The sequence below is a fragment of the Hermetia illucens genome, chromosome 5, assembly GCF_905115235.1.
Source record: "Hermetia illucens chromosome 5, iHerIll2.2.curated.20191125, whole genome shotgun sequence".
Taxonomy (NCBI): Eukaryota; Metazoa; Arthropoda; class Insecta; order Diptera; family Stratiomyidae; genus Hermetia; species Hermetia illucens.
In genome coordinates, this window is record NC_051853.1 from 109103678 (window position 1) to 109120638 (window position 16961).

At 40.5% G+C, this 16961-nt stretch overlaps 1 protein-coding gene across 3 annotated transcripts in view; it reads left to right on the forward strand.

The window, feature by feature from the left end:
• Positions 1 to 16961, forward strand: part of LOC119657659 (Kv channel-interacting protein 4) — a 443826-nt gene that overhangs the window by 327311 nt on the left and 99554 nt on the right. The window lies entirely within an intron of this gene.

A 16961-nucleotide genomic window follows, 5' to 3' on the forward strand; every position in this document is an offset into this window, starting at 1 on the left:
ACTATGATAGCCTGATGTCTTAAAAAAAAGCAACCTGCATTGAATATTAAACAAATGTGTAAGTTGAGGACACTTTCTCCTTCGTGGTTTATGCATGGCACTTAGCATTTCAGATGGGATCGCTAATCCATTAGACGTCTTATGTATCAAATACTATCGCTGGAAGGGACGAATGTTGATGCTCGAAAATAAATTTCAAAAGGACTGGTACACTTTTCATAGCAATAAAAGCCTGAAAGCGATAACTTTATTTCCAATTTGGGATAATTGCCATTGAAAATTTTGCTCTAAAATTTGCTGGACCGTAGATATCGTCACTTGAATATTGTGATTTTCCACCACCGCGGGAGACTCGTCTTCTTCCTTCTCCGTCTATTGTTTTTCATGAAGAAAGAATTCCCAGCAATCACCACGTGGAGGTGGAGATAGGATTTGACAGTAGAGATGATGGTGCTGTTTAGCAGGCGTTTCCCAGGTTTTACGCTCCATCGTGGGTACCAATCTACGCTTCGCCCTGGAACCTATACTATCCTTTGGCCGGTCCACAACAGCTTTCACATTTACATATATGTTCTATGCAGAACGATAGGAATCGTTCCTGAAAATTTACAATCCGCCAGTTCCAGAATAAACTGTAGAAGAAACTGATTTCGTGATTAAATAACAAAAGTGCGGATGACGATCACCACCGCCTTTTGTAGCGCCCAAACTCCTCATTGTTACTTTCTTTTTTATTTCATCTTCAATTAGACTGTGCGTCAATTTAATTATTATTACATCTATATTGCTTGACAAGTGCTGAGTTTTCAGAATCGAACCGAAGACCAACATCATCCTCAACCGCGCCTATCGTACCGTCTCTTAATTGGGACAAATTTTCGAGCAATGCTAATTGTCCTCATATCACTTTATTTGAAACTGAAGTGCTATCCAGGAGAGTATGACATTCAATTCAAATTCATTCGTTTCGTCGCCTCAGATGCCAGAATCTACGCGTAAATCCATATACATATATAATCAATATAATTTATAAACACCACAAAGACTCTTGTCTTGGATCTTCTCATATCTGTTTTTCGATAACTCTTTCTTCCAAAAGCCCATAAAATCCTTTGAACAGGGCCCTATCACAGATAAAGTTCTACCTTTAGGTATGTGTTTTATTTCCATTTCACAAGCACTTTATTCTATTTGTACTTTATCAGATTTTCAGGAAATCTGATTAATGGTGAGACGTGGGTTCTGAGCAACGGATAGATTCCTCGCTTGCTCTTACAGGTTATCTTGGCTGTTAAAACGAACAAAGCCTTCGGCATGGTAAACCTCTCAGACATTCTTGGAGCGTCCATTGAAAGTGTTTTTCGAAGGTATTCTTCTTTTATTCTTCCAGGAGTAGACGAATGAAGTTATTTGATCGATAAATTTTAAACCAATTTCTATTTGACACACGCTCTCCTGAGTTTTATTTGTTGCTTGAGATAATTTTGTGATACCGAAAGTGAACAAAGTCGGTGGTAGACATATGGGAAATTCTTAACGGGGAGAAATTTAGACTGAATTTTCCGATAAATTGATATGTTCTGAAGTTTCTTTCACGGCAATTATTTAGAAAAGAGCTCTCCCGCAGTTTTAATGGTTTTAATTTATATGACTTTGAAGAACGCACTTGTACGGTTTAAAGCTATTTAGTGTGTTATTTTTATTGAAATATTTGCAGATGTTTTCTTTTTTCCTACCTATAGTTTTAGAAGGTCCGGATAGCTGAGTGGTTAGAGCGCAAGGCTGTCGTACGGAAGGTCGCGGTTCAAATCTCGCTGGTGGCAGTGGAATTTGTATCGTGATTTGACGTCGGATACCAGTCGACTCAGCTGTGAATGAGTACCTGAGTCAAATCAGGGTAATAATCTCAGGCGAGCGCAATGCTGACCACATTGCCTCCCTCTGTGCTCTAACACACTTCAAGGCCCTGATCCAACATGGATTGTTGCGCCAACGATTATTATTATTATTATAGGTTTAGAAATGCCAGACATACATATTATCATTGGTCATCAAAGTCAAAATTAACAAACAACAAAATTTACATGAAATTAAGTAGTAGTCAGCAGCATAGAGAGGATTAATAGCAATAGCAAGGCCCTATAAGACAAGACAGACAACCTGAAAATGTGTGCCTGGATCCAATCCTATCAAAAGAACAACAGCAACAAGAACATGGAAAAACTAGTATATAACTAATTGCGAGGTAAAACATAGGCATACCAACTCTTCTTAGAATTTAAGGAAAGGTAGGATGTTGACCGTCGCAAAGTTTCCAGAGGAGCTCGCAAAAACAAGAGTTGCTGAATTGCCCCTAGGTGTATGAAGGGTATAAAGAACTATTCACACAGGGAGCGCCCTAGACCAAGAATGAAATTGGACTGGTGAGACATCGTTATCATAGTTTCCACAACTTTTAAATCGAATATTTTCGATAGCTTATACAATTTATTTGAATTCGAATGCGTCATTTCGCTCCCGTCAAATCAATTGACCTCCGTTTATATTAAACCTCAATCCTAGGTTAGGCGCATGGATTAAGAAGATGAAGCGGTTCTTAACGATATGAAGGTGATCGGTGATTATAAAAAGGTTAAAAAAGTGGAGCAGCGCTTACAAAAAATAGGAATTCTCCAACGCCGAACATTATATCGTCGCGGTGAAGAAAGAAATACTGATACCAGTTGTAACAGCAAGTAGGATAAGCTGTGGATTCCAGCCGATGTCCCAGGATCGCGGATTCAGATCATCCTCCGATTGATCCTTTCATGTAGTTTCAATCCTCCTGCTAACGAATAACATTGCCTTGCTACTAGTGAGGTAGTAACAGTAGCAGTTTTGAATAAATAAATTGCATGTGATTTGCGAGTATGTGGAATCCGTGAAGCGCATTGTTGCAAGTGATAGCGAGTTCCATCGGATTGATATAGATCTCTACTCCCTTCAGCGTGGGGAACTAGGTATGGGATGAACAGTTTCACATTAACTGAGGATAAGATTCCATGATTTCCTATAGAGCTTTGGGGGGAGAAAAGTTCAGTTTTTGTTTGAGACAATTTTATTAATCTCTTATTATTTATCTTTCTATGATTGCATTTATTTGAATTCCTTTATTATTATTTTACTTTGATATTTTATATAGTTGAAGGTGAAGCGGTGCTTATATAGGTTTCACAAATTCAGGATTTTCCAAATCATGTAAGAAATTTCCAAAATAATCTCAAAAATTTCCAAACTAACTTCAAACTTTTCCAAGTCAATTTGAGAATTTTCCATTTGAAATTCAGATTTTTCCATTTCTAATTCAGACTTAATTGACTGAAATTCTTCTAAAAAAATTTGGGCTGCCCATCAATTTCCTATCATTATTTGCTTTATTAAACGAGTCAGAGAATATAACGTTCCAGTAGCGTCCTCCTCGACGGATAAGTGTTTGAAAGTAATAGCAACAATCTAAACTTCTTATTACTTGGAAAGTCCTCTCAGTTGTCAGTTTACATAAATGAGGTTCTGCAGGGCACGGCAGAATCAATTTCAGCCAAAACATACAATATTTTATCTAGAGGTCATGACAAAATACCATATTATGGGGATTCTATTTTTCTAGTCAGAATACCATGGTCCATTAAAGCAAATGATGATAGAAATTTAGTGAACTGCTCAGATCCCTGTTTATCAAATTACAGAAAGTTCGTATAGAACTTTATAGTAGAATATTAAAAAAGTTTGTTGCGCATGAAATGGCCGATTTGGCAATCAAGTGAAGCTAGTTGTGATTTTGCTGTACCAAACCACCACCAGTTGGCGCTGTTGGTGTCGGATAATGAAGTATAAATACTCCTATATTTAATCAAGGAGTCATTTCAGTTTTGACCATCGTTGTGATAACAGTGAATAGAATGGAAAAAGGGATGGAAAAGAGCCAAGAACGTATACTTTTTCTATATGAGTTCAAACTCGATCATAAAGCAGCGGAGGCGACTAAGAACATCAACAGCGCATTTGGAGCTGATACGGTAAACGAACGAACCACACGGCGGTGGTTCGAAAAATTCCGGTGAGGCGATGTAAACCTTCGAAGTGAGCCGCGTCGACATAAAGGACCATCGATTGACAATGACGAGCTGCGTTTGCTAGTCGAATTCAACACACGTCAGTCTGTGAGAGACATTGCAGAAAAACTGGGCGTACACTATTTGACAGTTTCCCGGTACTCGCAACAACTTGCAAACATGAAAAAGCTGGACAAATACGAGTAGGTTCCGCATGCCATTACGGAGCAAAACATGGCCCTTTGAATGGAAATTTGCAGTTCTTTACTCTTCCGCAACAGAAGCGATCACCGGATCTTTCGCCAACCCACTACCACTTTTTAAGGTTTTGTTTGTAAAACAAAACCTTATTAAAATCGGTTTACTGTCTGTCTGTCTGTCTGTCTGTCCGTCACACGCATTTTTCTCGGAGACAGTTATAGCGATCGACACCAAATTTGGTAGAAAGGTAGGAACTCTGAACGCTCATGCATATAGTGAGCTACATCCTTTTACGATGAATTTAAGGGGGGATCCCCATACATGCAAAAGGGGGGTGAAATTTTTTTTTTCATCAAATATAGTCATGTGGGGTATCAAATTAAAGGTCTCAGTTAGTACTTTTCGAAGCTGGTCTTAGTTTTGACTTTTGTTGAAAAGGTGGAGAGTGCGGGGGGTTGAAAGGGGTCATTTTTTTAACGAACCCATTCTCAGGAACTACCCAGTCGAAAAATCTGGAAAAAAACACGGGGCTGCCACTGTATGGTGCCTAGGCTCCGAAATACCCTCAATATCGATACCTGTTCAAATAAAGTTAATAATAGTATATTACTATAATTTTTAGTAATTGACAGGAAAACCCCCTTTAAGTTCACCCTAGAATCACAAAATTTTGCAGCAATGTAGGCTACAGCATAGAGCATGATCCTGCCAAATTTGGTGAAAATCGCACTATTACTAACAAAGTTATACTAGGTCAAATCTGTAGCTCCTCTGCAAATTCAAGTCTATGAATGTCAATATCACTTGAAAGTGGCCATTTTCACATAATATATACATATTTTACGTGCTACATGCTAATGGGACAAATGCACACCTCTTTATAAAAGAAATACACAAAACCTTTCATACCTGAAGCGTCTAGCTTCCGGTTTCCCGACTTGTTTAAGCATTCGGATGATTTTTTGGCGGAAAAATAGTTTAAGAACGAAGAGGCTGTCAAAATTGCCTTCGACGAATTTATCAACACCCGATAGTTGGACTTCTACGAAACTGGCATGCATGCTTTTGAATCTAGCTAGGAGAAGTGTTTTGAACCGACTGGCACCTCTTTTTCTTTTACTTCAGCCTTTGTGCCCTTCACAAGCGGGGTCGGCTCGTCATGATCGGTTTCGCCATTGGCTCTATTGAATGCCTGATCTGGGTGCAATCTCGAGGCTTTCAAATCCCCATCTAGCGTATCAAGCCACCATTATTTAGGTCTGCCTTTTGGTCGTTTACCAGCGACTTCGATGTTTAGACCAACTTTGGCAAGTGAATTCTCGTTGGCACGAATTGCGTGACCATACCATCGAAGACGCCTCTCTCGCAACTTTTCTACGATCGGTGCAACCCCATAACGATCGCGGATATCCTCATTTTGGATGTGATCTAAATGTGCGACGCCGCTAGTCCAACGTAGCATCTTCGTCTCCATTACCACCAGATGCCGTTCGTTGTCTTTTATAGTCGGCCAACACTCAGAACCATAGAGAGCGACTGGACGGACGACATTGTGGTAAATTTTAGATTTGAGACGTTCGTTGATACGTCGATCACAAAGAACACCAGTTGTGGAACGCCACTTCATCCAGGTCGCGTTAATGCGTGAAGCAATTTCATTACGCAGTTCACCATTGGCTGATAGCGTTGACCTGAGGTATTTAAATCCCTCAGTTCTGGGCAGATCACTGCCGCTGACAGTGATTGTGCCTATTTCATGGCGATCGGTCGTCAAAAATTCAGTTTTATTTAAATTCAATCTGAGACCGTGTTGCATGAGGCGATCATTGCATTTTTCAAGTTACTCGAGATTATTTTTGCTATCAGATGCCAGGAAAACATTATCTGCATAAAGCAGTGTGTAAGGCGCTGGACGTCGGATATCCTATGTGACGGTGTCCGTAACAAGAACAAAGAGGAGTGGTGAGAGGGCGCTTCCTTGATGAACACCAACAGAGACACGAAGCGGTTTCGATCCGACGGTAATTTAAACATTGTGCTGGACTACCTTTCTTTTTCCATATTGGAACGCTGATAGTTTCCTGAATAACCCGGTTAAAGAATTCACTGAGACTTCAGTTGCGCTGACTGGTGGAACTGGTCCAAATAACGGCAATGATTGTGGAAGTGGAAGATGAACAAATTCTTCAGTTGAAATCTGCTCGAAGTATTCTCGCCATCTATCCGTTGCGGCTCGACGGTTGGTAGGCAAAGTACCATTCTTGCCATTAACGCAACAGAAGTGTTCGATATCCTGTGTGCGGTCATGACGGCTTTTAGCAAGTCGATACAGATTTCTCTCACCATCCCAAGTGTCCAGTTTATCGTAAAGGTTTTTGAAATGGTTCGCTCGGGGGACAGCGACTGCCTTCTTTGCTTCCTGGTTGGCATTCTTATAAATTTGCCAATTAGCAGGCGTTTTATCGTCGAGAAATTTATGGTAGAGGCGTTTCTTTTCACGGACCTTCATTTCAACACCATTATTCCAAAGCCAAGTATCTCGGTTGATGTACCGCTTATCCGGCTTGGTGACCCCGAGGGTTGCAAAGGTCGCTTTGTGGATCGTGTCTTTCATTTGGTTCCATGATTCTTCCACATTCGTAATGGTTGGCAATCGTATGAGTGAGAGTTCTTTCTTCTCACCAAATCGCCACCATTTACTGCGCCGCGGGCCAGTGCGTTTCTCACGCTGTTTTATCGGTGGCTTAATTCGCTGGACGGCAATCAATGGCCATTGTTGAGGTGCGATGGTCTCATAGGGAACGGCTTTGCAATCAGTGACAGTGGCAAAATTTCGGCGTCTTATGAGAATATAGTCGTTTTGCGTTTTATTGTTCCCACTACAAAATGTAGGAGACAATCATTTGATGAGAACCATGTATTGAAAACTACAAGGTCATGGGTGTCCGCAAAATTGATCATACGGTAGCCACCCTCATTGCGCGCTCCGAACCCCTTTCCCCCATGACACCTGTTACCGTCTGCCTTTCCACCCACATGACCATGAAGGTTGCCGGCAACGATTATATAATCGTCAGCAGGCACGTAACAAGTCTTTTCATAGAGAAGTTGGCAGAAGGCATCTTTCTCGGCGTCAGGTCGACCTGTCTGTGGTGCGTACGCGGTGAAGAGGTGAATAGTGCGATCAGCTGATATAATGGTGAGTTTCATCAGCCGATCATCAAATTGTTCGACTTCTTTAATGGCATCACCAAAACCCTCTGAGATGGCAATGCCAACACCATATTGAGTGTGTGGGTTACCAAAATAGAGAAGTTTGTAGCTTTTGGCACCAGACCATCGGGTTTCTTGCAGAGCGCAGATATCAATGCACCTTTTTCGAAGGGCTCTTGCGAATTCCTCGGTCTTTCCAGTTAGGGTGCCAACATTTAGCCGCAGACACGTATTTGTTTTGTTAGTTGTGTGCGGACTAACTTGCTTATGTCCTGGCAACTATTTTGATTAAATAAATAAGTTTTTGTAAGCTTTACAGTTGTTTCAAGTTTTAGTACCAAAACGGCCACTTCATTTGCAACAAACTAATAGAAAATTCTGAAATTGACTTGGAAAGGTTTGAGTTTGGAAATGTTTTAAATTAGTTTAGAAAATTCTGAATCAGGTTTGCGACCTAAAATACTATATATAAAACAACAAGAAGGTGGATCAGTGCTCATGAAAAGATTAAACAAGTCGGAATACCGGAAGCTCGCGCTTCGGGTATAAAGGTTTTGTGTTCATCTTATCTAAGAAATTTCAACGCACATTTTTCTACCCGTATACAGCTACAAAACTACGAGACATACGTACATATTACAGTCGTAGATGTTACGCTCACCCTAAACAAACAAACTGCCTATTTTCGAATACTGTACACATATAGGCACGCATAAATTGATCGTACCCATATTTCCGATTTACTTCTTATATCTATCTGAATTAGGTTTTCCCCGCAAAGTTCATTAGCACGCATATACTATATACCTACATACAAACATGTCTGGTTGGAGTAATTGATATATGTAAATGACTAAAAAACTAAAACAAAATAATTCTTTGCCACCTCATTCTTAAGAACTCATTTCGTTGTGATAGTGACAAATTGATATGTGATGATGACGTCATTCAGGTTGTAGAGTGCACGAAATTCACAAAAAAATTGTAAAGTTTTACCCCCTATAACTTTGTTAATAATGGTTTGATTTTCTTCAAACTTGATCAAATTGTGCATTATGTTCTTCATTACACGCATGCCTAATTTTGTAATTCTGGGATGAACATAAGGGGGGTGCCGGGTAAATTTCTAAAATGTGGAAATATACTATTATTAACTTTATTTGTGCAGATATCGGAACCGGATATATTTTGAGGCCTAGATTTCGTAGAGATGCACTACTGAGATTTTTTTCAGATTTTTCGGTTGGATAGGTTCTGAGAACGAGACCTGTTACACTTTTTGTGGGTCATATTTTGAGCCCTCACTCCCCTATGTTTTACCCAATATCAAATATTGAAACAGTTTCGAAAAGTACTAATTGAGACCTTTCATTTGATACCCCACATGGCCACATTTTATGAATAAAAATTTTGCACCCTCCTTTCACATGTATGGGGAGCCCCCCCTTAAACTTAACACAAAATGGCGTCAGTCGCTGCATGTAAAGGGAACGGCAGATTACATACTCCTACCAATTTTCATGACAATCGGTTCAGCCGTTTCCGAATAAATCGGCTGTGACAGACAGACAGACAGACAGACAGACAGACGGACAGACAGATAGACAGACAGACAGACAGACAGACAGACAGACAGACGGACAGACAGACATCGAATCGATTCTAATAAGGTTTTGTTTCACACAAAACCTTAAAAAGTGGTGCACTGCCTACAGAAAAAAAAATTAGCAGGAGCTTTGAATTGTCCATCGCCGACCTGTCTCGTCACGGTGAAGGAAGAACAAGTCGGGAAACCGGAAGCTGGACGCTTCAGTTACGAAAGGTTTTGTGCATTTCTTAGTACGTAGCACGTAATATATGCATATAAAATACTATGTGAGAATATCCACTTTCGGATGATATTGACATTTATAGCCTTGAATTTGCAAAGAAGCGACAACTTTGACGTATTATAACTTTGTTAGCAATAGTGCGATTTCCACCAAACTTGGTAACGTCATGCTCTATGTTACACCCTATATTGCTGCGAAATTTCGTCGTCCTAGCATGAACTTAAGGGGGGTTTTGCAGCGAATTACTAAAAATTATAGTAATATACTATTATTAACTTTATTTGTGCAGATATCAGTGTGGAAGGTATTTCGGAGCCCAGGCACCATATAGTGGCAGCCTCCTGATTTTTTTCAGATTTTTCGGTTGGGTAGTTTCTGAGAATGGCCCCCGTAAAGGAATGGTCACTTTCAACCCCCCGCACTCCCCTCCTTTCCAACAAATGTCAAAACTAAGACCGTTTTCGAAAAGTACTAACCGATACCTTTAATTTGATACCCCACATGACTATATTTGATGAAAAAAAAAATCACACCCCCCTTTTGCATGTATGGGGACCCCCCCTTAAATTCGACGTAAGAGGATGTAACTCACTGTATGCGTGAGCGTTCACAGTTCCCACCTTTCTACCAAATTTGGTGTCAATCGCTGTAACCGTTTCCGAGAAAAATGCGTGTGACGGACAGACAGACAGACAGACAGACAGACAGACAGACAGACGGACAGACAGACAGACAGACAGACAGACAGACAGACAGACGGTAAACCGATTTTAATAAGGTTTTGTGTTTACACAAAACCTTAAAAACTAGTGCCCCTTATTATTTTCATTTTACTTTGGTCCATTTTTAGTTTACTTTATTAGTTTGTTTCATTACTTACTTAATTTATGATTTTATTCTATAATTTTATGAAATTTATTTTGTAATAGAAAAAATGAATTTCAGTTTAAGTTTCTATTATTTGGAGGACGTCCTTTAACCCTTTTCTTTTCTAGCCCGGCAGAACTCTCACATTTTAGGGGCATCCTCAAATAGAATGGTCTGAAGATGCCAAGGCTAAAAGGGAACACCGAACAAGACCGCGCCCAACCGCACATATGAAGTAGGGAAAGCGACGATTAAGGATGCGATCCGTTGTGGATCCTCCCTTTCGTTCGCCGCCCTCGGGTCCGGAGTTTTACGCTCCACGCGCGCGGTCGAACCATTATTGTTTTCATTTTTAATTCCGATTTAGCTCGCGTTTTAATCTACCGGTAGGTTCGTGTGAATCACCCTGTTTGTGAATTTCCTTGATCCGGTGCGAACCCACGCATCAAAAAAAGACACGAAAATTTTTATATAATGACACTTGAGGGAATGAAGTGCTTAAACGATGTATCCTCCTTTTTTATGGCCTGAGGATGCCAAGGGAAGGTGGAAACCCCACAGGCAATAATATACCTAAGCCAGGAGAAGCGTCAATTGAGGATGTGATTCGTCGTAGATCCTCCCTCTCTATCATACACTTCAGTGGAGGTTCAATATTTGCGCGCGGGCCTTCACGGTCAATTTCGCCAAATTAACATGCTTCGGCATGTTCGCTTTTTTCAATTACTTTCAACATTTCTTTTGGAAACGGTCAATTTCAGTGCACGTTTTACCTGTTGATCAAGTAAACAACAAGACCTTTAAAGTCGGGAAAATCTACCTTTCCCATTGTGGGACTCCATTTAAAGTTTTCCTTGCTAAATTTCCAAATGCCTAAGGCTTTATTCATACTTGCCAGCAGAGCACGTAACGTGTTCAGCACGACGGGTGTCACAAACGAAGTATTCTTTCATATATTCACTGTGCGAATCTTTATATTTACTACCAATAAGTGTAACGTATCAACATAAACACTGCACAGGATATATCAGTTTTGTTAGAGACAATATTTTTGCCGTCCTGGATATGCTATCTGCCGTACACGCTAAGGATCTGTAAGGACATGGCATGTTTCGAGAAATACTTTTCTGTGCACCTAGTTCTTGGTTCTCAACTGAATTTGTCACGTTTTCGATTGAATAGATGATTGGTTTAGGGTTTTTATGTGGATAAATATTTTTTTTGTTTGAAGGTTGAGTGGTCTTAAGTCCGCATTCACTTGATGTCAGACCGGACCAAAAAAAAAAACAACTACTCCCATTGTATGAATCCTTTTGTCTGTGCGCTTCGTGCTGGTAAATATGAATAGAGCTACTGGACGTGTGTTGTGCAGTGACAGTATGGATACGCAACGCATACTGCTTGTAAGTATGGATACTCGCGTAGTGACCTTATGAAAGAATACTACTACATTCTGGACTTTCTAAGTGTTGGTAAGTGGAATAGAGTTTAAAACGCAACTGGAGCGGTCCTACCTTTTACACATTTTTTAATGACTTCGTATTTTAACATTTTGGCTAATGTGGAAACGATCTGAATCGCTTTTCAGAGCAATTTGCATCTCAAAATGTGCACAACATAAGCTGATTTTCGAGGTACATATTAACTTCTAAGAAAAATATTTAGCGCAGTAATTTTCAAGTATAATAAAATTGCTGCATTAATTATAGAAATAATTCCATATTTTTGCTATTAGCAAAGATGAAATAAGTCAAGTATGCTGGAGGTGGAATGCGTGCCCGACATTATGAGGTGGGCGCCTGCTATAGGCGATGTTACATGCTTCTTAACTGCTGCCTTGAATATGTGTAACAGCCTGTCATGCTGGACACTTTTAACGCAAGTAAATTACATTATTCTTCTTGAATGAAAGATTACATGGGGTAGCCGGTTCAGCAGTTTTGGAACTGATTTGGACAAATGCTCCGTAGTCATAATGCTCATCAAATAAAATCTTTGTGGATAGAAGCAAGACAATTGAAGACAATTTGAGATACGAATTAATCAACTATAGTATAGTGACGCAGGGGTGTTCTCGGAGAATCCGATTATAGAACTGGCTCGACACCTCGGAAAAATGACGACCATATTCCAGGTGGAGATATATACCATTTCATTGGCAGCCAGAAGAATGTCTGCGACAACAGTGGAGGGGTCGCACCATTCGAATCTGTTCCGACAGTTGGGCGGCATTATCAGCACAAAGTGGCAACGACATATCAAGCCAGTTGGTGTGGAGTTGTCATCAGGTGCTGATGTAACTTGGCCGACTGAACGAAACAGCTCGGGGGGATCGCAGTTACTGCTTGGTACCTGACGACTGCAGAAATTTTAGATAAGGCGAGTATCTGCTGGTGTGAATGTTAATCGCGCACTAGATGTGGGTTGGAACGTCTAACTTATGGACAAGTCTGAGTGTAATTCGGCGGTATTTCTAACGAGTGAATTATTTAAAATAATAAAAACTTGTTTTTCCTCCTTATATTTTGCAAATATCGATATTTCGGGAACAACTTCTTCCCTTCATCAGTGCTAACAAGTCCTAAGACGATGTTCCTGAAATATCGTATTTTGCAAAATATAAATCAACACTAGCGAATAGGAAAAAACAAGTTTTAATCATTTTAAATTATGGGTAGGTGTTGCTAGCCTTTTTTTATAGCGTCCTTGAGTAGAAATTCACTAAAATCGCCTTCTTGATTTGTCTCATAGTACTAAGAATAAACCTAGAAAGTTCGTAATTTCGGTTGACCACATACTAAGAGTGCCTAAACCCGGATGCTAAACTGGGACCAAATATGTTCTATCCAAGGGAAACATGAATTTCGTATCAGTCTTATCATGAACTAGGAATTTATCAATATTGGTGCAACAGCGCTGATCTTGCGGCATCCTCTAATATATTTTTCCAGAATAGGAAAATAGCAATGACGCTGTTCAGGTTCGCTTTAGTTCCCTCAATGATTAGAAGTAACTTTACGCTTCGGCAGAATTTATCTTAGTTGTACCGATCCTTGAAAAATTACGAAAGAACAGTTTTCGATGATATGTGATTCGCGTTGACGAGAATTCATTCATCATCATCAACGGCGCAGCAACTGGTATCCGGTCTAGGCCTGTCTTAATAAAGAACTCCAGATATTCCGGTTTTATGCCGAGGTCCACCAATTCGATATCCCTAAAAGCTGTCTGGCGTCCTGACCTACGCCATCGCTCCATCTTAGGCAGGGTCTGCCTCGTCTTCTTTTTCTACCATAGATATTGCCCTTATAGACTTTCCGGGTGGGATCATCCTCATCCATACGGATTCTTCTTTATTCTTCCCGTTTGACCAATGCGGTTTGATTTCGTTGGTTGGTTGGTTTTCGGCGCTGATGTTGCCACCATATATTTTGTCTTGCCTTCATTGATGTGCAGTCCAAGATCTCGCGCCGCCTGCTCGATCTGTATGAAGGCAATTTGGGCGTCTCGGGTGGTTCTTTCCATGATGTCAATATCGTCAGCATAGGCCAGTAATTGGGTGGACTTGAAGAGGATAGCGGGCCAGGTTAAAGGGGACGGGTGATAGTGCATCTCCTTGTCGTAGACCGTTGTTGATGTCGAATGGTCTTGAGAGTGATCCTGCTGCTTTTATCTGGCCTCGCACATTGGTCAGGGTCAGCCTAGTCAGTCTAACGAGTTTCGTTGGGATACCGTATTCTCTCATTGCCATGTACAGTTTTACCCTATGCCATCATAGGCGGCTTGAAAGTCGATGACGAGATGGTGCAACTGATGTTCATATTCGAACAGTTTTTCCATCGCCTGCCGCAGAGAGAAAATCTGATCTGTTGCTGATTTGCCTGGAGTGAAGCCTATTTGGTATGGGCCTATGATTTGCTGAGCATATGGGGCTATCCCGCCTAGCAAGATAGTGGAGAATATCTTATAGATGGTACTCAGTAACGTGATACCTCTATAATTCATTAGTTGGCCTTACCATCGAAATCGATTTTTTTAATGACCAAAAGGTCGACCAAAAAGATTATGGTTCTGTGCGATAGATGGTAATTTGAACACCTCTCGACTTAACCCGGACCTGATTTATGACCGAGAAAAATGACAAATTCGATCTAGACGAGCCGACCCCCTCTGAAGTGGGGTTCCCTTTGCTCTGCACGTATCTATCCGAATCCAGAAACAGTGTCGAAAAGTCTCTTCCCAGGTGCTGCTGTTTACCAACAAGTGAATGGAGAGGTCAGGACCCGCCAATTCTAAACAAAATTTAAATGAAATAATTCTTCCTAAAATTTTGTTTATTCAAGTAATATTGATGAACATCATAATTAAAAAGCAATTTATTCCATTCTATTCCATTATTACTCCAGCTTTTGTCAGGCGGAGTGTATATTTGTACGAAAACTCCAACGCGCTCATGATTATTTTCTCTTTTGAATATTGCAAAGCGCAAACGTTAGCCAACATCCGCGATAAAATTTCAAAACTTAATTTCCGTCGGACATATAAGAAAAATAATACCATATGTATTTGTTGGCACCAATCAACATGCGAGGTTATACGATTTCCGACTGCAACCTGATTATGAACTTTGCCTTGATTGCTAAAGAAAAAAATTCAGAATCAAAATATCTAATGACTTTACTTCACAGGGATGAGAACCTGCATTTGTTAATAAAACGCATATGTGCCTTTCAGTTATCTTCCTCTTCTTCTTCAGCCGTTATCCGATTCAGAAGTGGGTCGGTTTGCCTTGATGGATTGTTCCATTTTGCTCGGTCAAACGCCCGATCTGGATAGAATCGAGAAACCGCAAACTACCATATAGCATATCAGACCATCATTGTTTCGGTCGCCCTTCTGATCGTTTCCCATCGGCTTTGATAATCAGCCCAATCTTAGCAAATGAGTTCACGTCAATGCCAACTACATTTCCATACTATCAAAGACGCCAATCTCGCAGTTTTTTGAAGATCGACGAATCCCATATTGATCACGGATGTAATCTTTTTGGACGGCATCATGGTATCTAACGCTATTGATCCATCCCAATATTTTTGTCTCCATTACTGCGAATAGCCGTTCATTGCTTTTTACAGTGGGCGACCATTAAAAGTTATAAAGGAGGAGAAAGTGGACAACGCTGCGATAAATTTTGGATTCGAGGCATTACCTAATACGTCAGCTGTGGAACGCCGCTGAAGTATTTTCGGTGTGATCGGTCGTCAAAAATTCCGTTTTTTTCACATTCAGTCTCAGATAGTGCTGTATGAGGTCCTCTTCATATGTTCTATGCTCCTCAATAACCCGGTTGAAGAATTCACTGAGTTACACTGTTAAATCCCAATTCATCGCTTTCTAGAGCTCAGATGCTATGTTGTCAGGTGCTATTGCCTTCCCCCGACTTCAGTGCACTGCGGGTGGAATCGTTCCAAATGTCGGCAGTGCTTGTGGAAGCGAAGGGTGAAACCGTTGAAACCAGCTCGAAATATTCACGCCATGGATGGGCATGAAAAAATCTGTTCTTCTCATTAACCCAACAGAATTGCTCGATATCCTGTGTGCCCTCGTGTCGGCGTTTGACAAGTCGATACAGATCTCTTTAACTGCCCCAAATGTCTAGTTTATCGTAAAGATCGTTGTAATAGACCGATCGAATGACAACAGTTACTTTTATTCCTTTCCAGTTAGCATTATTGTAACTTTTCAATTGGCCAGTGTTTTATAGCAGCTTATGGTAGAGGCGTTCCATTCGCGGATTGGCAATTGAACATCATCATTCTAAAGCCAAATATCTTGATTTATGAACCGCTCACCTGGCTTGGTGACCCCAAAGGTTGCATATTTCACTTTGTGGTTCCATGATTCTTCTACATTCGCAACGGTTAGTGATCGCGTAAGTGAGACCATATCTTCTTATTTTTCATGAAATTGCTACCATTCAATTTACGGCGCACCAGTGCATTTCTCACACTCTTTTATTGGAAATCACCAGTTGAGGTGCAATGGTCTCACAGCGACCGAATTTTCAATCAGTGACGGTGATAAACTGAAAATATATTCGATTTGCGTTTTACTGTTCCCACTATAAAATGCAAGCAGAGAATAGAAGAAGAGATACTCGTTTGATAAAACATGTATTACGTTATGAAAATGGCCGTAAGTGTCCGTAAAATTGACAATATTTTTGGCGCCGTCATTGCATATTCCAAACTCTTTTTCCCTGTGGCATCTGTTGCCGTCTGCTTTTTCAACAACGTAACCATCAACATTGTCCGCAATGGATGATTTAGTCATGGCTAGGTACATTATATCTCGGCATTGATTCAGCCTGTCTGAGGTGCATATGCGATGAAGAAATAGATCCTACAATCAACGTGATATAATAAAGAGCTTGATCAGCCGGAAACCCTCAGAGACAGCAATATCGACACCATGCCGAATTAGTGAGCTACCAAAATGGAGAGGTGTATAGTCATTTGTATTCGTATTCTATGTCACAGTTTTTGGCAGCCATAAGTACGTCCGTTCCGAAGAACCCTTGCAAATTTCTCCGTGTTTCCCTTGAAGGTACCAATATTAAGCATACTGACGCGTCTTTGGTTAGCTCGTATTAATTTGCTTACTTCCTGATGCCGTTTATACGCCCATTACCGTTCCTTCAGTCGATCTTCTTTGTTTTTTAGCGTAGTAGCCAGAAACCCATTTCCGACTGCACAGA